General features: G+C 37.1%; 1 protein-coding gene and 1 pseudogene across 7 annotated transcripts in view; one reads left to right on the forward strand and one right to left on the reverse strand.

Annotated features, from left to right (window-relative positions):
- The window catches only part of STK3 (serine/threonine kinase 3), a 352,806-nt gene that overhangs the window by 156,800 nt on the left and 171,946 nt on the right, over positions 1-24,060 (forward strand). The window lies entirely within an intron of this gene.
- Positions 19,743-20,101, reverse strand: LOC103788694 (ATP synthase peripheral stalk subunit F6, mitochondrial pseudogene; annotated as a pseudogene).

The raw sequence follows: 24,060 nt of genomic DNA on the forward strand, positions 1-24,060 counted from the left end.
TTTTTCTCTTTTATTAATCTTGCTAGTGGCCTATTTTGTTGATCTTTTCCAAAAGCTACCTCCTGGATTTACTGATTTTTTTGAAGGGTTTTTGTGTGTCTGTCTCCTTCTGTTGTGCTCTGATCTTAGTTATTTCTTGTCTTCTGCTAGCTTTTGAGTTTTTTTTATCTTGCTCCTCTAGCTCTTTCAATTCTGATGATAGGGTATTGATGTTAGATCTTTTCTTGCTTCTCATATGGGCATTTATTGCTGTAGATTTTCCTCTAGATACTGCTTTAAATGTGTCCCAGAGATTCCGGTATGTTGTGTCTCTGTTCCCCTTGGTTTCAAAGAACAACTTTATTTCTGCCTTCATTTCATTATTTATCCACTGAGCATTCAAGATCCAGTTGTTCAGTTTCCATCAAATTGTGCAGTTCTGAGTTGGTTTCTGAATCCTGAGTTCTAATTTGATTGCACTGTGGTCTGAGAGACTGTTACGGTTTTCGTTCTTTTGCATTTGCTGAGGAGTGATTTACTTCCAATTATGTGGTCAGTTTTGAGTAGGTGTGATGTGGTGGTGAGAAGAATGTATATTTTGTGGATGTGGGATGGAGAGTTCTGTGCATGTCTATTAGGTTTCCTTGGTCCAGATCTGAGTTCAGGTCCTGTATATTCTTGGTAATTTTCTGTCTCATTGATCTGTCTAGTATTGAGAGTAGAGTGTTAAAGTCTCCCACTGTTATTGTGTGGGAGTCTAAGTGTCTTTGTAGGTCATTAAGAACTTGCTATATGTATCTAGGTGCTCCTGTACTGGGTGCATATTTATTTAGGGTCATTAGCTCTTCTTGTTGCATTAATTCTTTTACCATTGTGTAATGCCCTTCTCTTTTTTGATCTTTGTTGGTTTAAAGTCTATTTTATCAGAGGCTAGGATTGCAACTCCTGCTTTTTTTTTGCTCTCCATTTGCTTGGTAAATCTTCCTCCATCCCTTTATTTTGAGGCTGTATGTGTCCTTTCACGTGAGATGCTTCGTCTGTTTGGGTCTTGAATCTTGTGTATGACTTACAAAGTTCTCTTGTGTTTTTCAGCTCCATCAGGTCATTTATATTCTTCTCTAAGCTGTTTATTCTCATTAACGTTTTGTCTAACCCTTTTTCAAGATTCTTAGTTACTTTGCATTGGGTTAGAACATGTTCTTTTAGCTCAGAGAAGTTTGATATTACTCACCTTCTAAAGCCTGTTTCTGTCAATTCATCAGACTCTGTCTCTTTCCAGCTTTGTTCCCTTTCTATGTGGAGTTGTGATCCCTTGGTGGAGGTAAGGCATTCTGGTTTTTGGTGCTTTCATCCTTCTTGTGCTGGTTTCTTCCCATCTTTGTGGATTTATCTACTTGGGGTCTTTGTAGTTGGTGACTTTTGGATAAGGTCTCTGAGTGGACGTCCTTTTTGTTGATGTGGAAGTTATTTCTTTCTGTTTTTTAGTTTTTCTTCTAATAGGGCCCTCTGCCATAGGCCCCCTGGAGGTCCACTCCAGACCCTGCTTTCCTGGGAATCACCCATGGGGGCTGCAGAACAGTAAGGGTTATTGCCAGTTTCTTCTTCTGTTATCTTTGTCCCAGACGGGTACCTGCTAGATGTCAGCCTGAACTCTCCTTGACAAGGTGTCTCTTTGGATATACAGGGTTAGGGAGCTGCTTGAGGAGACAGTCTGTCCCTTGTAGGAGCTCAAGTGCTGAGCTGTGAGCTCCTTTGTTCTGTTCAGAGCTGCTGGGCACGTACATTTAAGTCTGCTGCAGCGGAACTCATAACCGCCTTTTTTCCCCAGATACTCTGTCCCGGGAAGGTGGGGTTTTATTGATAAGTTCCTGACGTGCTGCTGCCTTTTTTCAGAGACGCCCTGCCCAGCAAGGAGGAGGTCTAGCCACAGTCTGCCAGCAGAGATGGTACTGAGCTGCTGTGGGCTCTGCTCAGCTGCTGTGTGAACTTCTTGTTCAAACTGCCTCAGTAACGGTGGTCTGCCTTAGTAATGGCAGAGTGCCTCAGTAATAGCTGACTGCCTTAGTACAAGTGGATTTCCTCAGTAATGGCAGACTGCCTTGGTAATTGAGAACTGCCTCAGTAATTGCAGACTGCCTCGGTAATGGTGGATTGCCTCAGTAGTGGTGGAGTGCCTTGGTAATGGCCAAAGCCCTTACCCCCCCATCAAGCTGGTCTTTCCTGGGTTCAGCTGCGCTTGCTGCAAAACTCTCAGTCCTGAGTGTTTTAGATTGCTTGTCTTTGTGGGGGTGGGACCCGCTGAGCCAGATTACCTGGCTCCCTGTTTCAGCCCCCTCTTTTTCAGTTGAATGGGTGGCTCTGTATCCCAGGCATTCCAGGTGCCTGTTGAAACGGCTGCCTGGATTTGTGCAACTTTTTATGAGCAGACCCACAGTGCCGGCTGAAACAGCTGTACTGGAAACTCATGGCACATTTTAGCCTGGGGATCTTCTGGTCTGAGGGCAGTAAAAACTCATATGGAAATGTTCTTCTTGGTGGGAACTGCTCTCCAGAGCTGTTCCTATTCAGCCATCTTGGATCTCTCAATTCTTATGATATTGTCTTGCCATGAAAAAGCTATATCATAATTCTCTTTTATCAAAAATTACTTGTAGTTTTAATTAAAATTCCTTTTTGGTTTAGATTGGAATTGGGTAAAATAATGTTTATATTAGTTGACTAAGAAAATTAAGGAGAAAAAAAGTAAAAAACGTATAGCTTTACTAGATAATAAACTCTAAAGCTACTGTAATTAAAATAGTATGGTAGGAATTTAATATGATAAAGATGAAAATTTGAACTCAGTGGGAAAATGATAATCATACTGTCAGAATTTTATCTTTCATCTGAAAGAAAATTGAATTTTTGGTCTCTTACAATACCTAAATAACTTCTAAGTGTACTAGAAACTTAAAGAATATGTGTTCTAGACTATGTGCATGAATTTGAAATTGGAGAGAAATTTCTAACTGACATAGGAAACCCAGGAGCTATGAAAGAAAGAGAAATCTAATCATACAATGATTTTCTGTAACTTGTGTCTGGAATCTCATTAGCAGCAAACTCAATAGATAAGCAATAGGTTGGGAAAAATATTCGTAGTTCAAAATGGTTGATATAGAAGATATAAAAAGAACTACAAATTAGTACCAAAACAGAATCAGACAATCCAGTATATAAAAAGAGAGAGAGATGAATAGTTGACAGATGTGCAAATCCTAATAGACTAATAAAACATAGGAAGATGATAAGTGTACTTTGGAAAGTGTAGATTAAGGTAACATTTAGTTTTTTGTTTTGTTGTTTGAGATAGGAGTCTTGCTTTTGTTGCCCAGGCTAGAGTGTGTAATGTGTGATCTTGGCTCACTGCAACATCCATCTCCTGGGTTCAAGTGAAGTGATTCTCCTTCCTCAGCCTCCTGAGCTAGCTGGGATTACAGGTACCTGCCACTATTGTGGGCTTTTATTTTTGAGATGGAGTCTAGCTCTGTCACCCATGCTGGAGTGCAGTGGGGCAGTCTCGGTTCTGCAGCCTCCGCCTCTCAGGTTCAAGTGATTCTACTGCCTCAACCTCCTGAGTAGATAGGACTACAGGTGCGTACCACAACAGCTGGCTAATTTTTGTATATTTAGTAGATACTGGTTTTCTCTATGTTGGCCAGGCTGGTCTCGAACTCCTGACCTCAGGTGATCCCCCCTCCTCAGCCTCCGAAAGTGCTGTGATTACAGCCATGGGCCATGGCACCCAGCCCGAGATAATTTTTTTTTTTTTTTAATTTTTAGTAGAGATGGGTTTCACTATGTTGGCCAGGCTGGTCTCGAACTCCTGACTACAAGTGGTCCACCCATGTCGGCCTCCCAAAGTGCTGGGATTATAGGCTTGAGTCACCATGCCTGGCTGAGGCATCATCTTATATCCAAAGTTAAAAGTATTGTGGCTCCACTCAGTATTGGTGGGTAATTAGAGCAAAAGGCATTAGTGGTAGAAATGTCACATTTACTTCTTTTTTTGGAAAACAGTTTTGGCAGTTTCACTTCTGAGAATTTATCTCATAAAAATAAAAGCATAAATATGTAAAGATATTTGCATTTTTTACAACAAGGATCTTTCTTCAGTATTTGTATTAGTGATTACAAAACTGGAAACAAGGTAGGGAAAAATTTGAATACCTATACATTTGGTCTTGTAACATTATACAGCCATTGAAAAGAGTGGAGTTCTGTGTATATCAACTAAGTCATTGTATTCCACTGTTTGCTATGAGATGAGAAAAATAAGATGTGAAGAAGTATGTATGGGGACAATCTTCATTCCCCAAGAAATGAAACAGAGTCTGAAATCTCTACATATGTTTGTACATGGTTATTTAAGGATGGAGAAGAAGTTATGGAGTGATACATATCAGGTTGTCATTGTTGGTCACTTGAAGTTGTAGAGAAAGGTAGGGGAAAAATCAAGAATGGGAAAGTAGGAGGGAGGGAAAAGATTCAATAGTTATAGCTTGTATTTAAATGAAGCCCAAGTAGAATACTAACAGTGCATTATTAATAAAAGACATTGAGGCAAAAAAGGTATTTCCTGATGCACACAGGATTTATGGGACACATTAAAGGTCTAGAGTTGTATTGTAAAAAGGTATGTTAGCCACCATTTATTAAGGGCTGTTAACAAGTTATTAAGCAGGAGACATTAGAAAATGACACTGAGGCTGGATGCAGTGGCTTATGCCTGAAATCCCAGCTACTCAGGTGGCCTAAGTGGTGGGAGGATTGCTTGTTTTGAGGAATTCAACACCAACCTTGACAACATGGTGAAACTGTGTCTCTACAAGGAAATACAAAAATTATCTGGGCATGGTGGCACTTGCCTATAGTCCCAGCTACTTGGGAGGCTGAGGCAGGATAACTGCTTGAGCCTGGGAGGCTGAGGTTGCAGTGAGCTGAGCGAGATTATGCCAGTGCACTCCAGCCTGAGTAACAGAGTGAGACCCTGTCTCAAAAACAAGCAAACAAACAAAAATAGAACGTAGTATATATTTATTATATTTAAATATAGTCTAGTATATTTTCATGTATTCAAATTTTTATTCAGTGCCTTCTCTCCCAGATACTTTTCTAGGCATTTGGAATATATCAGAGATTACATCCTAGAAGAAGGCAATAGATAAAAAAGCAAAACAAAGTATAATAAGTAATGTACATAGAATATTATAAAGCTGTGTTTTGGAAATGATTTAAAAAAAACTAGAGTGCTCAGTAAGAAGGATAGAGGGAGTTTTGGTGGACAAATTTGTGATTTTAAACATGGTGGTTAGGGACTCTTGGCGAAGGTGCTGTTTTCAGTAGAGGCTTGCAGGTATTGTCAGAGTAAACCACACATATACCTTGGGAGATCATTTCGGGCAGATGGAATGGCCAGTGGAAATTCCTTGTGTGTTTGGAGAGGCAGGAGGGAGCAGAGTGCTCTAGGGGCGGAGAAGTAGGAGACAATGTCAAAGAAAGACAGGAAGTTAGGGAGGTGTTTGGGGCAGGTGAGATTAGGAGTAGTGCCTTGTAGACAGACCCCTGCCAGGCATTGGGCAGCCAAGCAATAAGATCTGATTTACATTTTTAAAGGATTACTTAGGTTTTGTTGAGAATCGATTGTGGTGGTGGCGGGATGGGCAAAGGTAGAAGCAAAGAGGTCACTGCAGTAATCCAGGTGAGAGATGATGGTGGCATGTGCTAGGTTGCTAGCAGTGGAGGTGGTAAGACCTAGTCAGATTTCGGATATATTTTGAAACTAAAACCCACAGAATTTTTTTGACAGGGTGGATGTTGGGTGTAGAAGAAAGAAGAGTTAAGTTAGCTGGAGAGAATTATCATAAAACAGAAAACAGATAAGGAAGTAAGAGTGAGAGAACAAATGAGAGGGAGAGAAGAGTAAGAACCTCAAGAAGCAGGAGTTTAACGCAAAGAAATGTATCTCTAATTTGGTCTGTAACAGGTGTGTGTGTTTGTTTGTGTATGTATTTGTATATATTAGGGTTGGGATCTTTCTGCACTAAATCAGTCACATCTGAAGCCTGCTGTCTCCTCTTTTGTGTAGGCTAGCTCTGAATAGAAAATTGGATTACTGCAATTAAATAGAATTAAACAATTAAATAGATAATAGATAAAATGCAGTTAAACAATTCAATAGATAAATGGATTATTAATATTACAAATACTAAGATACTAGGTGAGAAAAGGAAAACTGGGTGTTTTGTGGGAGCTACTAGGTCAAATACACATCGAAACCAGTGTGGAAAGTGCAGTCAAGAAGGGGATGAGATAACAGCAGGAATTCTGGAAAGGGTAAGACTAAGGAAAGGAGTTTAACCTTAGCAATGAAATAGTTCATTACAATGATAGCATTTGAGAAGTTATAACCTTGAAGAGTTTAGTCATAGCAGTCTGAGAAAAGACTGATGTCCTGCTGGCTGGCTGACTTTTTATTTTACTACAGATTATGCCATCTGCTCTTAGTGGTGATTATTAGTTTAGGCTCGATTTAAAGTTTGTTCAGAAAGGTGCAATTTTCATTTTCTTGAAGTTGACATTGAAAAGTAGTGACACATGGCTGGGCACGGTAGCTCATGCCTGTAATCCCAGCACTTTGGGAGGCTGAGGTGGGCAGATTGCTTGAGCTCAGAAATTCTAGACCAGCAACATGGCTAATCCCTGTCTCTACTATCTTCATCAGTATCTATATCTCTATCTGTATACATATAATTAGAAAAGTACTGAAAGGGTTTTGTAAATCAGAATCCCATTACATAATTATTCTTCATGTTCTATTTACTCATTTATCTATTCAATCATTATTTACTGAATATCAACTCTGTATTTAAGCACTGGGAATTAAAAGATGAATGAATCAGACACCGTCATAAAGTACTTCACAGTTTAGAGGTATTGACATGTGAGTACTTGAAAATTTATTTCAGTTTTCCTCATAGATTCATTCAGTGTTTGACAAGAAAGGGTGTCTGAAATGTGCCATTTAGCCTACAGCAACTTTATACACTTTAAAACCTTATTAACTCCACAGTATTTGAGATAGCAATTATTTCTTAGGCCTTATACGTTCCCTTAAGTCAGAGGTCCATGTTTGACATATTTTTGCTAGATATTTATTCTGAAAATGTTTTGAAGCTAATATTGGAGTCCCTCTTTGTTTAAGGACTCTACTGAGCAGGAGGCTGACCACCCTGCTAAGACATACTGCTGATTTTTGATTACAAGTTGATATGGGTAAGTCCCTGCTTCTGGTTCTGTTGTTTAAATGAGTCTGATTCAGCCGAGCAAAACAAAAACTGAAATGTTTTAAATCATTTTGGTACCTGTAATTGTCCATAAACAATCAGTCTCAATTTCATGAACTCCCAAATCTTTGGTACACCGAGGGTTGTACTAATAACTGTTGTAATTGGTCTTTGTGGCTGCATATTTAAATGTTGGAAATGAGACTTGAATATGAACATGCAGTAAATCTTAACCAGAGAGCACTCACAGGTCCTAGTGTAGTGTGGAGCGGGAAAGAGACACATGTAAACAGACATATTCCTCATCTGAATATGTGGAGCCATACTTCCATAGAATTGCATTCAATGTTTATATGGAGAGAGATGGCAATGAAAAACTTCTGTTTTTACGGTCTTACTGTGTATTTTGATCTCTAGGTTATTTACTTCTTCTAAATGTGTAGGGATGATATTAAAACATGGTGGTATCAGTTAATTATTTAATTCAAATAAAAAGTTATATAATCGGGAGGAGTCATATGCTTTTATTTACCTTAGGAGAAAAAGATTGTTGTTGAGAAAAAATATTTTAATATAATAAATAGTTTTGGATAATAGATTTTTTTGTTAATCATAAAAGATATAGATAATTTAAAGCTTAAGTTATGATGTAGCGTTTTGATTTGTATTACATTTGGGACCCTTTATTCATGAGAATGTCCTAAAAAATATTTGGTCACAGACTGTTAACAACGTAAGAAACTCAGTTTTCTCAGAAGCTTTTCTAAAGATTTAGAAATATTAAATGTCTTCAATATAATGGATGCCATGAAGCATCAGAGAAAATCTTAATTTTAATATTTCATCTATAAATTACTCTCTCAAAAGATTATGGGTTTAATAATAACAGTTTATTGAAATGAGAGCTAATAGATATGTCTGCACAAGTTTGGTTTCATTCATATTTTGACTTTTAAAGTCAAACACTGATTTTTATCATGTTAAACTTCTAATGAGCAATGAAAAGAAGGTTGTTGGCCAGAATAAGGAGGCAAACATTTTATAAGAAGGGAGAGTTTAATATGTGCCAAATAATATAAAACTATGCTTTAAAAGAAATCTTTAATGAATTATTTAGCAGTGATGAAATTTAACTTATATAATGCCTTTTTAGGTTCCATATAATGAAGTTCATTTATTATTGTTGTTATATTTTTTGAGTTGGGTTCTTGCTCTGTTGCCTATGCTGAAGCACAGTGACACGATTATAGTAACTGCAGCCTCAAATACCTGGGCTGGAGAGATTTTTCCACTTCAGCCCAAGTAGACCTGAGTAGCTGGGACTACAGGTGCATGCCACCACACCCAGCCAAGTTTTAACTTTTTTTGTAGAGATGAAGTCTCACTATGTTGCCCAGGCTGGTCTTGTACTCCTAGGCACAAGGAATCCTCCCTTTGGCCTGCCAAAGTGCTGGGATTATAGGCATGAGCCACTGTGCCTGGCCACAAAGTTCATTTATTCAGCCAACAGATGTTTGTTGTGCATCACCCACTTTTCTAAGGGCAGAATATATAGCCTTGAATAAAACAAAAATTACTGCCTTTATTGTGTTTATATTCTGGTTGGGTCAGACATAATAAATGTAACAAGTACGTAATATATATCATTGGATGGTGATCAGTACTTTGAATAATATATAGGGAGTATGAAGTTCTGATTGTCCTTTTAAATGGTAGTCAGGGATGCCTTGTTAAGAAGGAGATATTTAAGCTAAATACTGAAGAACACAAAGTAGTGAGCCATCTGTGGGAAGACTGCCTTGGTTGGAAGGAACAGACAGTGCAAAGTCTGTATGAGATGGGAATGTGCATGGCTCTTTGAATCTTAACCAGGAGGCCAGTGTGGCTGGAGTGAGCCAGAAGGACATTAACAGAAGATTAATATAGGGATAATAAAGGTGTTACAAAATCTCAAGGTAAGTTTATTTTTTGTTTAATTGTGCTTTTATTATTTATTATTTTTTGAGCTCTCTGTTGTCCATGATGCAAGGGAGTGGAGAGCAATCATGGCTCACTGCAGCCTTGATCTCCCAGGCTTAAGGGATCCTCCCACCTCAGCCTCCAGAGTAGCTGAGACTACAGGCGTGTGCTAGCACACCCAGCTAATTTTTAAACTTTTTTGTAGAGACGAGGGTCTCCCTATATTGCTCAGGCTGGTCCCAAACTCCTGGGCTCAAGTGATCTCCCACCTTGCCCTCCCGGAAGCTGAGATTATACATGTGAGCACTGTACCAACCTAATTGTTCTTTTAGAAATAATGTCAGTAAATGGACTTACCATTGAATATTTGTAAGAACACTGCAGTAAACAGTTTTGGATATCAGTATACTTGAGATTTTGTTCATTCTTCCATCTGCCTGTCTGTCCGTCTGCCTGTCTAGGTTAGGAGGCTAGGTAATCATATGTGATTATGTTTTCAACAAGGATATAAACTGTTTTAGGTCAGTTTACATATGTATCTACATATAGGATGGTTAAACATAAACATAGAAGAGGAATTAATATTCTTCAATATTAGATTCTTTATGGGAGCGGGCAGCTATGAGGTAGAGTGAAAAGATCCCTGACTTTATGTTCATATGGATTTTTTAAATATTCCGGGCCAAATGGTGTACAGCCTTGGGCAAATTATACAATCTTGTCCACCCTCAGTCTTCATACATGAAAAACTGGATAATAAAACACTAATCTTCTGAAGGTTTAAGCCTTAGAAATAATGTTATATAAAGGGTGTACACAGTGCCTTTCCTGCTGGAGGCACTTAGTAAATGATAGCTAATGTCTTCATATAAGAGATAAGGATGGTAAGGATAATTATTATTATTATTGAAAATATATTTAAAATTTACCATCTTTACCACTTTTAAGTGTACAGCTCATTGGCAAAAAATACATTTATATCCTTTTTAAAATCCATTTTACCCCCCCCCCCCCACTCCCCTTCCTGGCCTCTGGTGAGATGGCAAGGTTACTCCATATGTCATGAGATCCACTGGTTTGAGCTCCCACATAAAACTGAGAACTTAGGCCGGGTGCGGTGGCTCACGCCTATAATCCCAGCACTTTGGGAGGCCGAGGCGGGTGGATCACGAGGTCAAGAGATCGAGACCATCCTGGTCAACATGGTGAAACCCCGTCTCTACTAAAAATACAAAAAATTAGCTGGGCATGGTGGTGCACGCCTGTAGTCCCAGCTACTCGGGAGGCTGAGGCAGAAGAATTGCTTGAACCCAGAAGGCGGAGGTTGCGGTGAGCCGAGATCATGCCATTGCACTCCAGTCTGGGTAACAACAGCGAAACTCCGTCTCAAAAAAACCTAGAACTTGTGATATTTGTCTTTCTGTATTGGAATGGTAGGGATTATTAAGGCCCATCGTTAACCTAGAAATTGTATACAAGTTAATTTTTTAAATTGTCGTTCTTTGAGAACTTTTCTTGGCTACTAACAGGTAGTATGGAGTGATTAGAATTTTTCCTCTCCATTAACTCTTGAAGATGCTAAGAGGACATAAATTATGAAGGTTTGTAAAGCAGCACTTTGATTTACCCCTGAGAAACATAACATAGAGTTGGATATGAAGCTGTATTGCTGTCTTATGCATATCTATTCTCAAGTTGAAATGCCTGATTGTTATAGGCAAAGAGAATTATAGTCTTTGTGATACTCAGTAACATCTGCACAGAAGCTTCTTCCTCTCTACTCTCATGTCACTTTATATATACTTTTGCTACTATTTACATATGCATATTTTAGCATTATATGATAAATTGCATTGTGGAATTTTTTGTTGTCTTAATTAGATTAAATCTTTAAGGAAGGTGTAGTATCTTCATTTTTGTATTCTTGGTGTGGAGCACAACACAGGGTTTGTAAATTGGCAACACTAGTGTACGCTCCATGAGGGCAGGAATTTTTTATTCTTTGGTTCACTAATGTATGTTAAGCACTATAACAGTGTTTGGCCCATAGTGGTTACTCAATACATATTTGTTGGATGAATGAATCTTATATGCCAGAGATTAAAGTCTTAATATTTAAGGATTTTTTTTGGCACTAGATTGGGTCAGATTTGTCAAAGTGGTATAGAACTGATGAATAGGTAAATTTCACCAGAACTTCAAGTCGCTAACACCTTTGCTTTAGACTACCTCCTGGTTGAGAGGGCAAGAATTCAGCTAATTTGGATCTTTAGCTTAATAAACAGTAACATGGTCAAAAATTAGCAGGAGAGAACCATGGAAATAAAAAATCTAAATATTTTTCAGATTCAATAACCAACCTATGATTAATTAATCCTTAAACATTCTATGTTAGTAGCCATTAGAAAGGGAAATCTTCTTGTGGGGAAGATATAGTGCTAAGAAATTTGTAAAGTATAAACTACAAACTTAAAGTAGTAAATAAAGGAAATTAGGAAATGTATTTGGAAAGCCAGTATTATATATAGTGTTATATTTTTATAGTATGTAAATACATATTACTATAGTGTATAAATATATTAATATATAGGCTATATTTATAGTATAAATAAGCATAGTATTTTACTCTTAAATGTTTAAGACTGGTATAGTTTAATCATCCCTTTTTTATGTTTTTTCAATGAACTAGAAAATAGTTTTTATAATTAAATTCCATTATTTGAGCATGTTTTCCTTATTAGAATAAAAATTATAAAACTTGATATTTATAATTATGCTTATATAGAAATTTGTTAGGTATACTATATTTATAAAGAAGGAAATACGAGCAGATGACCAAGAATAATTAAATTATACTGGAATGTTCCTTTCAAGTAGGTGCTTTAAGTTTTAAATTTAATACTTTAGTAATGAATGCAGATTGCTGATTATTGTATTGTTTATTGGTACAATGAAAATGTTGAAGCTATTTTCATAAGAAGAATGGTAGTATAAAATAGATTGAGAATAAAATCAAAGTTAACTGAATATTAGGAACCCTTCACTAGTGTGTATCATTAACATTTGTTTTTTATATCATATTTTCTACTAGATCATAGAACTACAAAAGAATATATTCTTCCTTGAAATTTTGCCACAATTTTGTATATAAAAATTTTTTGAATGAAATAAATATGAGGCCAGGCATAGTTGCTCAAGCCTGTATGTACTCCCAGCACTTTGGGAGACAAGGTAGGTGGATTACTTGAGCTCAGGGGTTCTAGATGAGCCTGGACAACATGGTGAAACCCCATGTCTTCAATACAAAAATTAGCCCGGTGTAGTTGCTTCTGCCTGTAGTTCCAGCTACTTAGGAGGCTGAGGTGGGAGAATCACTTGAGCCCAGAAGGTTGAGTCTTCAGTGAGCTGTGATTGTGCCACTGCGTTCCAGCCTGGGTGACGTGTGAGATTCTGTCTCCGAATGAGTAGAATAGAGTAAAACAGGGAATATGGAATAATGTATAACAAATAACTCCTGCCTCAGCCTCCCAAGCAGCTTGGATTACAGGCATGCACCACCACTCCTTGCTAGTTTTTATATTTTTGGTAAAGACAGGTTTTGACAATGTTGGCCAGACTGGTCCTGACCTCAGGTGATCCACCTGCCTCAGCCTCTCAAAGTGCTGGGATTGCAGGTGTAAGCCACCACACCTGGCCAGGAGCCAAAATACTTAAACTGAACAAAGGTGTATCTTTGTTTCTTGCTATGTAAAGTTAATAAGCAAACCTGCACATTAACATCGAAAAACACTTAAAAAGATATGAAAGATATCATTGACATCAGATCAAATGTGGTTGTAAAAGCATAATGAACTATTATTATATGCCTATGGTTTTGAAAAGCAAATGAAGAAACAAAAAGTAAATTTTCCCCAAAGCTTTAATAGTCATGAAGCTTACTGAAAGTAGTAAACATTATGAAAATTTGTTGTATGAAGGTCTAAAAACTCCTGTGTCAGAAGAAAGCTTTCACAGTGCCATGTCATTTTCAATAAAAGAAGAGCACATTTCAACATTGAAACTGAGTAGTGCATTTTAAAATCCTGTCTATTTCAGGAGGATTAATATCCATACTGGACCGGGAATGGTGCCTTATTCCTGTAATCCCAGCACTTTGGGAAGCTGAGGCAGGTGGATCGCTTGAGCTCAGGAATTTCAGGCCAGTCTGGGCAATATGGAGAAACCCTGTCTGTACAAACAATACAAAAATAATTAGCTGGGTGTGGTGGCATGCACCTGTAGTCTCAGCTACTCGGGAACCTGAGATAAAAGTATCAATTGAGCCCGGGAGGTTTAGACAGCAGTGAGCCGTGCTCATGCCACCACACTCCAGTGTGGGTGACAGAGTAAGACCTTGCTTCAAAAAAAAAAATTTTTTTTCTCCATATTTTAATTTTTAGAGTACTATTTTGACAGACTCATATAACCGTTGCCTTTTCACAGCTTTATGCATAGATGTTAGACCAGTAGTCCTTTCCCATAATATGTACTATTATATTTTAGACCATAAGCCCATTTTAATTATTGTTAATTTTTACTTAATATTTACTATATTTGCTCTTTTCTAAATAGTAATTACTGTATTAAATAAGGTTTCTACATAATAAACATTTTGTTGTAATGTTATTTCCAGGTTTTTGGGAATAATGCTTATTGATTGAATGATATGTGAGAACTCTCCTATAAATAGTTGAGTGAAATTGACATTTTAAACCATTTCTTCTGTGCTCCGTGTTTGACTCTTAATATTGTTCTTGTGCTCTGACCCCACTGCTGCGTGTCTCTTTGCTGGTCGTGGTGTACTCTGTCCTTTGCCTCTTGATGGTCTCAGTTTTCTCTTAATATGAACAAGCAATGGAGGAATGGTGCTGCTGTTTTTTCCACCTCGGTCACAAGCTAACCTCTACATTTTTGTCTAAAGAAGTCACTTTTATTCACTAAGTGCTTTCTATTCCCATTCTGTTTCAGTAATGCCTTGATTGGTTGTGTCACCTGTGCAGTAGTTGAAAATGGATATAAGTATACAATTTCGGGACCTCCCTGCTTCCTTGTAGATCATTTGGCCGTATGTAAGTGATTTAACAGTCATGCAGTCAGAATTGTTAGAGTAAATAATTCCATCTTCATTACTGTTTCTTTGTATTCACAAACACTTGCAGGAACATAATATTCTTCAGTTAAATTTAGGGAAGTTTAAAAAATAGGCTAAATAAGTAACATTTAAAAATCAGGCTAATTTACGTATTTAGAAACTTCCATTTTTGTAATAATGGTGAATAAATAGTTTCTTTTGAGTACTTTTTAATTTAAAATACCAACAATTGATAAAGTATAAATTTATCTGAGGAATTAATTAATGTAGATTTTTTTGTATGAATGCAGTCTGATATCAGATTACAATTCTATGTATATTTTAACTTAGTTACATTACAACTTTTAAAAAATTTCTTAGCAAAAAAAAAATTAGCAAGTAGAGTTTATTATTTATTTCTAGAAACACAACTAATGTAGCATGAGTAGAGGGTTTAAAAGGAATAATAAAACAGATTTCTTTACATGATAGATGATAAGGAAATGTTGGGTGCCAACACCTGATAAAATATTTAAAAATAGTATTGCTTTTAGTTATGAATATTTCTGTTACCTCGTTTATCATATGCCTAATTGTATGGTAGTTCAGGTTGATTTGACATTACAAACATTAATGTTGAAACTTCATAGCCTTTGACATAGAATTGTAATTTGATATCAGACTGCATTCATACAAAAAATCTACATTAATTAATTCCTCAGATAAATTTATACTTTATCAATTGTTGGTATTTTAAATTAAAAAGTACTCAAAAGAAACTATTTATTCACCATTATTACAAAAATGGAAGTTTCTAAATACGTAAATTAGCCTGATTTTTAAATGTTACTTATTTAGCCTATTTTTTTTTGTGGGTTTGTGTCAGCTAAATCATCAGTTTCATTTGCTCATGTATAACTGTAATAAGTAAAAAAAAAACCCAGTTTTAAAAGGATTATTATACTTTTTTAGACATTGTGCAGATTCCATTTTAGTAGCTCCAAAATAAGACATTAGAGTTGAAGTAGGGGACAACTGATATTATGCAGGAGTGCTGTCCTCACTTTCACCAGAAAATGTATTTAAATTGGAATTTCCAAATGTGAGAAATCTGAAATGAATAAAAAATGCTAGTCCTTAATGTTAGCCGTATGGTTGGTGTTAGCCAAAATGAAGTTCAGGCTGTGATGCTCTGTAGCCACTGTATGACCTACCCAAAGGCAATCAGAACGCACTCCTTTCTTCCTTTTTTCTTTTCTTCTCTTCCCCCTTTTTTTTTTAAACTAATTGGCTCATGTTTAGTTTATTGAATGTCATCTGGACTCAGTAAAAAGCAAGTGACCTGCATTGAATTAGTGTAATTGTAATACAAACAGAATATTGCATAGTTTTGGTCTTATACAGGAAAGGAGAAAGTTGGAAAGATTTTTCTGTTTGATAAATAGAAACCGAAGATACAGGGATCCAGGCCTGGTTCATACTTGATTTTACCTTTCATGTCTCTTTGTAAGATCAGTATTTGGACTTTTAGGCATTTTTCCTCTGTAAAAAAATATTGGTTTTCATTTTGAAATTTACTATGAAAGAAGTCTGCTTTTTGGAAAATAAAAGAAAATCTTACAAATGATTTATATTAAGTCATGGATCTAATTCAATCATAAGAAAGTTAGCATTGTTCAAAATGGAAGTACTTTATGCACTACTAGGATTGTCAGGAACTTGGCACATTATTTTACCTTTATCATGACCGATATTGCAAGGACATTTTAAAATGCCATTTTATTAGTTTTGGATAGTTTATATTTATTACATTCTGTGTCAGGTACTTAATAGTTACATTTGCTAAGGGGGAAAAAAGGCTGACAAATTTAAATTTCATTTTAAATAATATGTCTTAAATTTTAACTATGTGACTTTGTTCTTATAAAATTACTTAATTTGATTTTCAAAGTGTCATTTTGAAACAGAATTATTTGGCACCCTGAAATTAATATTCTGTGTAACTTACACTCTTGTAATAGGACACTGAAGGTAAAGTACAATAACTATTAACAGGTTAGATCTTCCAATTATGATCCTGGAGTACCTTGTACTTTTTGTCTTTACCACGTATTTATTGAAATATTTCTGTCTTCTTCACTGGATTCCATGTCTCAGGATAGCAGGTACTACTCGGTCTTCCCTTGTTTTTTAACCTGATAGTCTTTAATGCCTAACACACTGCTTGGCATATAATAGGCAGTCAGTAAATGTTAGTTAAATAAGTATAGAGATGAATAAAGAAATTATTTTTATTAGTACTTAGATAGATCTAGTATCTAAACAGTATCCAAGTACTGAACAATCTAGTAATTGCTTGTATAGTATAATTACAGTGGTAGAATCCTAGCTTTTCTACTTGCTAGTTGTATTACCTTGCCCGGTTTAACTTCTCCATATCTCACTTTTTTCTCATGTATACAATGAGAATAATTATAATCTTTATCCTGAGGAGTTGTTATGAGGATTAAATGAGGTAATTCATGTTTTGTTGGGGAATGCCTCACAGAAGTTAATTGATATTATTATCATTGTTGTTCTGCTTTTTATTATTTTAGAGGTGCTTTGGAATCATAGAAGGAATGTATGGCTTTATTAGGAATGGTTGTATTAGGGAAAGCATAAAAAATAGGTAATATACAAAAAGAATATTGAAAGATGAATAATTAGACAATGCCTCCTGGCCAAAGGTAAACCATGCTGAGAACAAGTTATACTTTATTTTGTAAGTAATGGGAGAGAGATTGGCATTTGAAGTAGGGGGTTCAGCAATCTGCATTTGAACTAGCCCACCGAGAAATTCTGATGCATGGTAAAACGTAAGAACCATTGTTACATGTACATCTTTATATAGATGAGAGCTATTGTTATATGTATATATTTATACAGATTAAAATGTACAGATGTTTTAAATAATATTACTTTAAATTCTGTATTTTTTTTTTTACTTTATAATGTAGTCTAGCAAGTTTCTGATCAGTAAACTCAATTTTCTCTTACATCTATTGTTAAATTAGAAATATTTCCTGCTAGAAAATAGTTGTCCTCAGATTAAAGTAACTAAAAGTATTCTTTAACCAAAAGTGTTCTTTATCTACCTGTAAAGAAGTAGCATAACTTGATGGTTAAGATTATGGGCTTTGGAGCTAGACTGTCTGGGTTCCATTTTCAACTCTGTCCTATATTTTCTGAGTATTTGAGGGCAAGTTATTTAACCTTTCTATGCCTCAGTTTTTTTGTATATGAAATGGAGAAATACTTCTTCACAGGGTTTTGGTGAGGGTTAAAATAAATAATTTTTGTAAAGCTACTTCTCTATATAGCACTTACCTTGTACACAGTAAGTACTATATAGAGAAAATGTAATCGTAACAACAATAATTATTACTACACATGGTAACATGAATGTATCAAATTTACATAATTAAAGCATTTAACAACAGTGCTGAGATAGCCTAAACACAGCATGCTTTTCTTTCTTTCTCTCTTTCTTTCTCTTTCTTTCTTTCTTTCTTTCTTTCTTTCTTTCTTTCTTTCTTTCTTTCTTTCTTTTCTTCTTCCTTTCTTCCTTTCCTAAACACAGAATGCTTCTTTCTTTCTTTCCCTTCCTTCCCTCCTTCCCTCCTTCCCTCCTTCCTTCCTTCCTTCCTTCCTTCCTTTCCTTTCCTTTCCTTTCCTTTCTTTTTTTTTTTTTTTGAGACGGAGTTTCGCTCTTGTTATCCAGGCTGGAGTGCAATGGCGTGATCTCGGCTCACTGTTCCTCCGCCTTCTGGGTTCAGGCAATTCTCCTCCCTCAGCCTCCTGAGTAGCTGGGATTACAGGCACACGCCACTGTGCCCAGCTAATTTTTTGTATTTTTAGTAGAGACAGGGTTTCACCACGTTGACCAGGATGGTCTCGATCTCTTGACCTCATGATCCACCCGCCTCGGCCTCTCAAAGTGCTGGGATTACAGGCGTGAGCCACCGCGCCTGGCCCAGCATGCTTATTTCTTAAAATGTACTAGTTAAATGGCCATATACATGTACCTGAACATTGCGGCCTCATTTTACCCTTTTCTGGCTGTAGTATTATAGAAGGGTATGCCTCTTCCTTCTTGTTTTTTTTTTTTGTTGTTGTTGTTGCTGTTTGTTGTTTTTCCTACTCATCACTTGTTTCCTCTCTGCTATTACAGGCTCATGTGCTTTTTGACTTAAAAGTCCAACAATTCTCCTTTGGGCTCATACTTTTCTCTACTGCTCTCTTATACCTTTCTTTCATAGCCACATATAAAAAGACTAATGGATACTTGCTGTTTTCCTTTGCCCAGTTGTCTCTCATTTACCCCTGAACTGACTTTGGCTGTGTCTTCCCTACCACTCTATGGAAATTATTGACACCTTTACTCCTATTTGGCATTGGTAACCATTCTCTCTTCCTTAAATCTCTTACCTTTTTTGACTTCTAGGATATCACCATTCCTTGGTTTTCCTCTAGCTTTTATCTCTGTCTTGAGTTCTAAACTTATTTCTAATAATCTGCTTATATAATTTTCTTTTCTGTACTATTTTGAGATAATTCAAATCCAGTATCTCTAAGTTGTTTTCACTATTTTTTCATCAGACTTGTTTCTCCCTTTATATTTGAACCAACTATATAATTGAAGCAACTGGTTGGATAGCGGTGCCATTAACGGAGAGTATCCTCCCTCTATCCAGTCTTCCACCTTTTTAATTTTATTTTGAGACAGGGTCTCACCTCTGTCACCCAGGCTGGAGTGCAGTAGCATGATCTCTGCTCACTGCAACCTCCGTTTCCTAGGTCCAGGTAATCCTCCCATCTTAGCCTCCTGTGTATCGAGGACTACAGGCATGTATAACCCTTAGCCCCCTGGTAAATTTTTTTTTTTCTTTTAGAGAAAGGGTTTCACCGTGTTGCCAAAGCTGGTCTCAAACTCCTGGACTCAAGTGATCTGCCTGCCTTGGCCTCCTAAAGTGCTGGCATTACAGGTGTGAGCCACTGAGCCTGGGCTCATCTTCCACCTTTAATCAGTCACCAGTTCCTGTTGATGTTTCCTTCCCACCTTCCTGTCCAGCTCCACTACCACTGAGCTGATTCAAGTTTTCATTATTCACCAGTTCCCATCTCTATAACTTTCTTAATGATATCCCCTTCTCTCAAATAATATCCCCTTCTTTTCATCCACCTGTTTATTTTTCCTTCCAGTTTTTTTTAATACTCCACATAACCAAATAATTTATTTGGAATACAAATTAAAAGAACATTTGACATTTGTGAATGTATGTTTATTCTCAAACTTCTAGCTAGTTGTACAGCTAACCCTTGACAACTTACTAGATTAATTTTACTTTATTTCTTCAGGCCTGGGGTTTTTCAATGACTTCAAATTTGGGATCTTCAACTTTGAAGTTAGGGAATGTATTCATCTCTGCTTTACCATACACTTGCTTGAGCTTAAAAAGCTTCCTCTCCAGCTCTTGCTGGTACTCTGAGTCATTATCAACAAATCCTCCAGATGTCTGTCACTTAGATTTGTGTTGTCTAACCTTGTTCATGAAGAGTTTCTGTAAAGATCAAGTCCTTTATTAAACACCATTGCTGTAACACCAATGTTCTTCCGCAAATGGACTGAGACTGCTGACCGAAAGACACAGGAGAACCCGAAGAGCCTCTGAAGAATTGTGTTGATTTTATGTTACTTGCACTCAGTCCCGAGCTGCCAAAGTAACCACTGCCGCCACCATCCTACCTTCTTCTGGATCAGTACTAACTGATCTAACAATCTTCCGTCTCAATCTCCTTTCTGAAGTAACCTTCATGATACTGCTAGATTGATCATTCTAAAATGAATCACAGCTCATATTACTTCCTTACTTAAGATCCTCCCCATTAACAGCCAAATTCTTAAGGGTGTCGTATACGGCCTTGGGCTCTGCGTACATCTTTATTTGTGTGATACTTCCTTTGCTTTAGTCATACTATCATTTGTAGGTAGCATTAGATTTACCTCTGCCCTCTTCTCAGTGATACTTTGTGCCTGCATTTTCTCCCATCTTTCTTATACACATTCTGTTTTGGGAACTTTTCCTCTGGGCTTCCTTTGCATCCTGTGTACACCAAGATCATAGAAGTTATCATTTTCTATTATAGTTTGTGTGATTTCTCTACATTATGAATTTGTTGATAGCAGCATGTGCGATTTTTATTTTGTGTCTTTAGTATCTAATACTATGCTTTATGATATACTAATTATTAAATGAGTAATACATTTATATACAAATTTGGAGTACGTAATTTTCATTTGCATTTTTTAATAACTGAGAAGGTTGAAGTGGACATGTCTATATTGAATAAACCTTGAAGGAACGAATATTATCTCTCTCTTATCAGTGAACAGCTTGAGTGCTACCATGTGTTCAGCCCTGGGTGAGGCACTACATGAATGAAATCAAAATATGAGGGAAGGACTGGTGTTATAAATTGCTTTTTCTTTGATAAAATATTCTTTAAAATAATTCATTTTATACTCATAATTCATATTTTTTAGTACAGTCTAGTTTAGGGAAACAAAACAAATCATTTAGGTTAACATCTAAAATGTTAATTTTGAACTCTACTGACTATAGTATGGCACTTGTCCAATAGAATCTGTTAAAAATTTTCTTCTGGGTCAGATCTAAGTTGAGAAGAATGAGGTAACTTTAATGTGAACCCAGATTGTAATGCAGTCTTTCTCTCCAGTGAGTTGCCAAATTCACAATTCCATTTGTATCTGGAATTGGGGAAGCTGAGTATAATATGGATGTTTGCCAAGTTAGCAAATCTTAGCAAGATAGTTTTATTCTCTGTGCTTAATTATGTAGTTTTATTATAAAATTTTTCACATGTTCATTTGTAGGTATTATTCATTTGAAGTGAGTTCACATGGTTGCCAGTCTCTTATTTATACTTTATTCTTTTGGTAGTTAATCATTTACTGTCAAGTCTTCCATCTTTCTTAGAAGGCTACATTTTTATTTTTACATGTTACCACTAGTGATTCAGTTTTGTCTCTTTGCTAGATTAATGGATTTTTAAGCAGTATTAGTGTAAATCCCTCAGAAAGCCTGAGTTCTCGGTATATTAATTTATTTCATATTTATATTGAGTGCCTGCTCAGACACTGTTTTAGGCACTCATTGATATATAGCAGTGAATGAAACAACGTTCTAGTCTCTTAGGTGCCTATTTGTAGTTTGGAAAGACAATAAATTACACAAAAAACCCTGGATGCAGTGACCCAGGCCTGTAATCCCAGCACTTTGAGAGGCTGAGGCAGGCAGACCATGTGAGGTCAGGAGTTTGAGACCATCCTGGCCAACATAGTGAAACCCTGTCACTACTAAACATACAAAAATTAGCCGGGCATGGTGGTACACACCTATAGGCCCAGCTACTTGGGAGGCTGAGGCAGGAGAATCACTTGAACCTGGGAGGCCGAGGTTGCAGTGAGCTGAGATTGTATCATTGTCCTCCAGCCTGGGCAACAGACTGAGACTCCATTTCAAAAAACAAAACAAAACAAAAAACAAAACTGTAACGTATCAGGTACTGATAACTGCTATGAAGAAAAAGCAGGATAAGAGGGATACAGAATGACAGGTATGTCTGTGATATTACATATAGGGTGGTCAAGAAAGGCCTGTCTAATAAGGTGATTTATAGTAGCGATGTAAAGGAGCTAAGTAAATGAGCTGTGCAGCTTTCTGGGGAAAGAATGTTCTAGTCAGAGGAAACTGATGTGAGAGTGTGTTTGATGTTTTAGAAACAGTAAGGAAGTGTGAGTGGCTGGAGCTGGGTAAGATGGTAAGGGAAGTGGGAATGAGGTCAGGGATGGAAGGGGACCGGATCACTTAAAGCCTTCATATGTTATGGCAGGACCTTTAACTTTTACTCTGAGTGAAACAGGAAACCGTTGCAAGTTTTCGAGCAGAGGAGTGGTATGGTCTGATGGGTGATTTAAAGGGCTCATTCTTCACTGAGAAGAAGTCATGGCAGGATGAGAATGGCAGCTAGGTGAATAGTGAGGAGGTTACTTCTTCAGTAGTCCAGGAAAGAGATGATGGTGGCTTGGGGTAGGGTAGTAAAGGTAAAGGTGTTGAGATGTGGCCAGATTCTGGATATTTGTACTTTCTGATTGTCTAAATGTGAAATGTAAATGAGAGTCAAGGATTTTTGGCCTAGGTTTTTGGCCCAGATATCTGGATGATGAAGATAAGAAATGGTGTTAAATATATTTATAGTCAATGTGTTGTAATTTAAAAAAAAAAAAAAAAAGAAATACTATGTGTCAGGTTTATCTCTTAAAACATTCTGCTTTAGTGGCTGGGCGACTTGGCTCACGGCTGTAATCCCAACACTTTGGGAGGCCAAGGCGGGCCAATCACGAAGTCAGGAGATCGAGACCATCCTGGCTAACACAGTGAAACCCCGTCTTTACTATAAATACAAAAAAATTAGCTGGGCATGGTGGCACATGCTTGTAGTCCCAGCTACTTGGGAGATTGAGGCAGGAAAATCGCTTGAACCTGGGAGGTGGAGGTTGCAATGAGCCAACATTGCACCACTGCACTCCAGCCTGGGCGACAGAGTGAGACTGTCTGTCTCAAAAACAAAACAAAACAAAAATTCTGCTTTAGCATCTCTCATTAACTAGAAAATCTCATCTTCATGCTGTTTCCTTCTTTTTTTATTTATTTTTATTTTTGTGAGACAGTTTTTTCCCTGTCACCCAGGCTGGAGTACAGTGGTGCCAAGATAGCTCACTGTAGACCCAACATCCCAGGGTTAAGCAATTCTCCCACCTTGGCCTACCAAGTAGCTACAACTACCGGCATGTGCTACCATGCCTGCTATTTTTAAAAATTTTTTGTGGAATGGTGTCTCATTGTTTTACCCAGGCTGGTCTTCAGCTGGGCTCAAGTAGTCCTCCCCCCTTTAGCCTCCCAAAGAGCTGGGATTACAGGCATAAGCCACCATGCCTGGCTGTTTCTTAATACTTCACATTTTATTCTCTCAGTACATGCTGTGTGTTTGGTACTTGGTTCTGAACTCTTTTTAAAATGTGGTTTCTATTATTATTCAAATATAGTGAAACAAACAGGTCAGGAGACAACTGCCATTGAAAAGACTGATACAGTTTCTAAGTGGAGAGGGCATGGCACACCACACAGGGCTGTGCTCCACACAGTGCTCATAAGGAAGGACCGGGGTTGGTTAAGAGACAGAAATAGCTAGGGAAATCATGGGGAAGAGCCTTTATCATGATTTTAGTGAGAAGGAACAGGCAAGGCAGGTTAAGGAGGCTTAGAATTGGCTGGTTTTAATAATTTCAGTGTACTCATGTGTAAGAGCAGCCCCCAAGTTGTTTGATACGTGGCCCTGGAATGATTATTAAAACAGGGGACTATCCTAATAGTCCCAGAATATAAGAGTTCTGTGAGAGCTGAAGTAGCTAGCCTTGGGAAGGGCAGTCTTTCCTGGATTGGCATGGTTCCCCTCAGGAATAGAGAAAATAAAGTGAAAATAGTTTCTGTATATCAGAGTTGCTTGGCTTCTGTCTTTTTAATACTGCCATCCTAGTTTATGCCTTCCATTGGTCTGGTCAGG

This window comes from Callithrix jacchus, chromosome 16 (assembly GCF_049354715.1).
Source record: "Callithrix jacchus isolate 240 chromosome 16, calJac240_pri, whole genome shotgun sequence".
In the NCBI taxonomy this organism is placed as follows: Eukaryota; Metazoa; Chordata; class Mammalia; order Primates; family Cebidae; genus Callithrix; species Callithrix jacchus.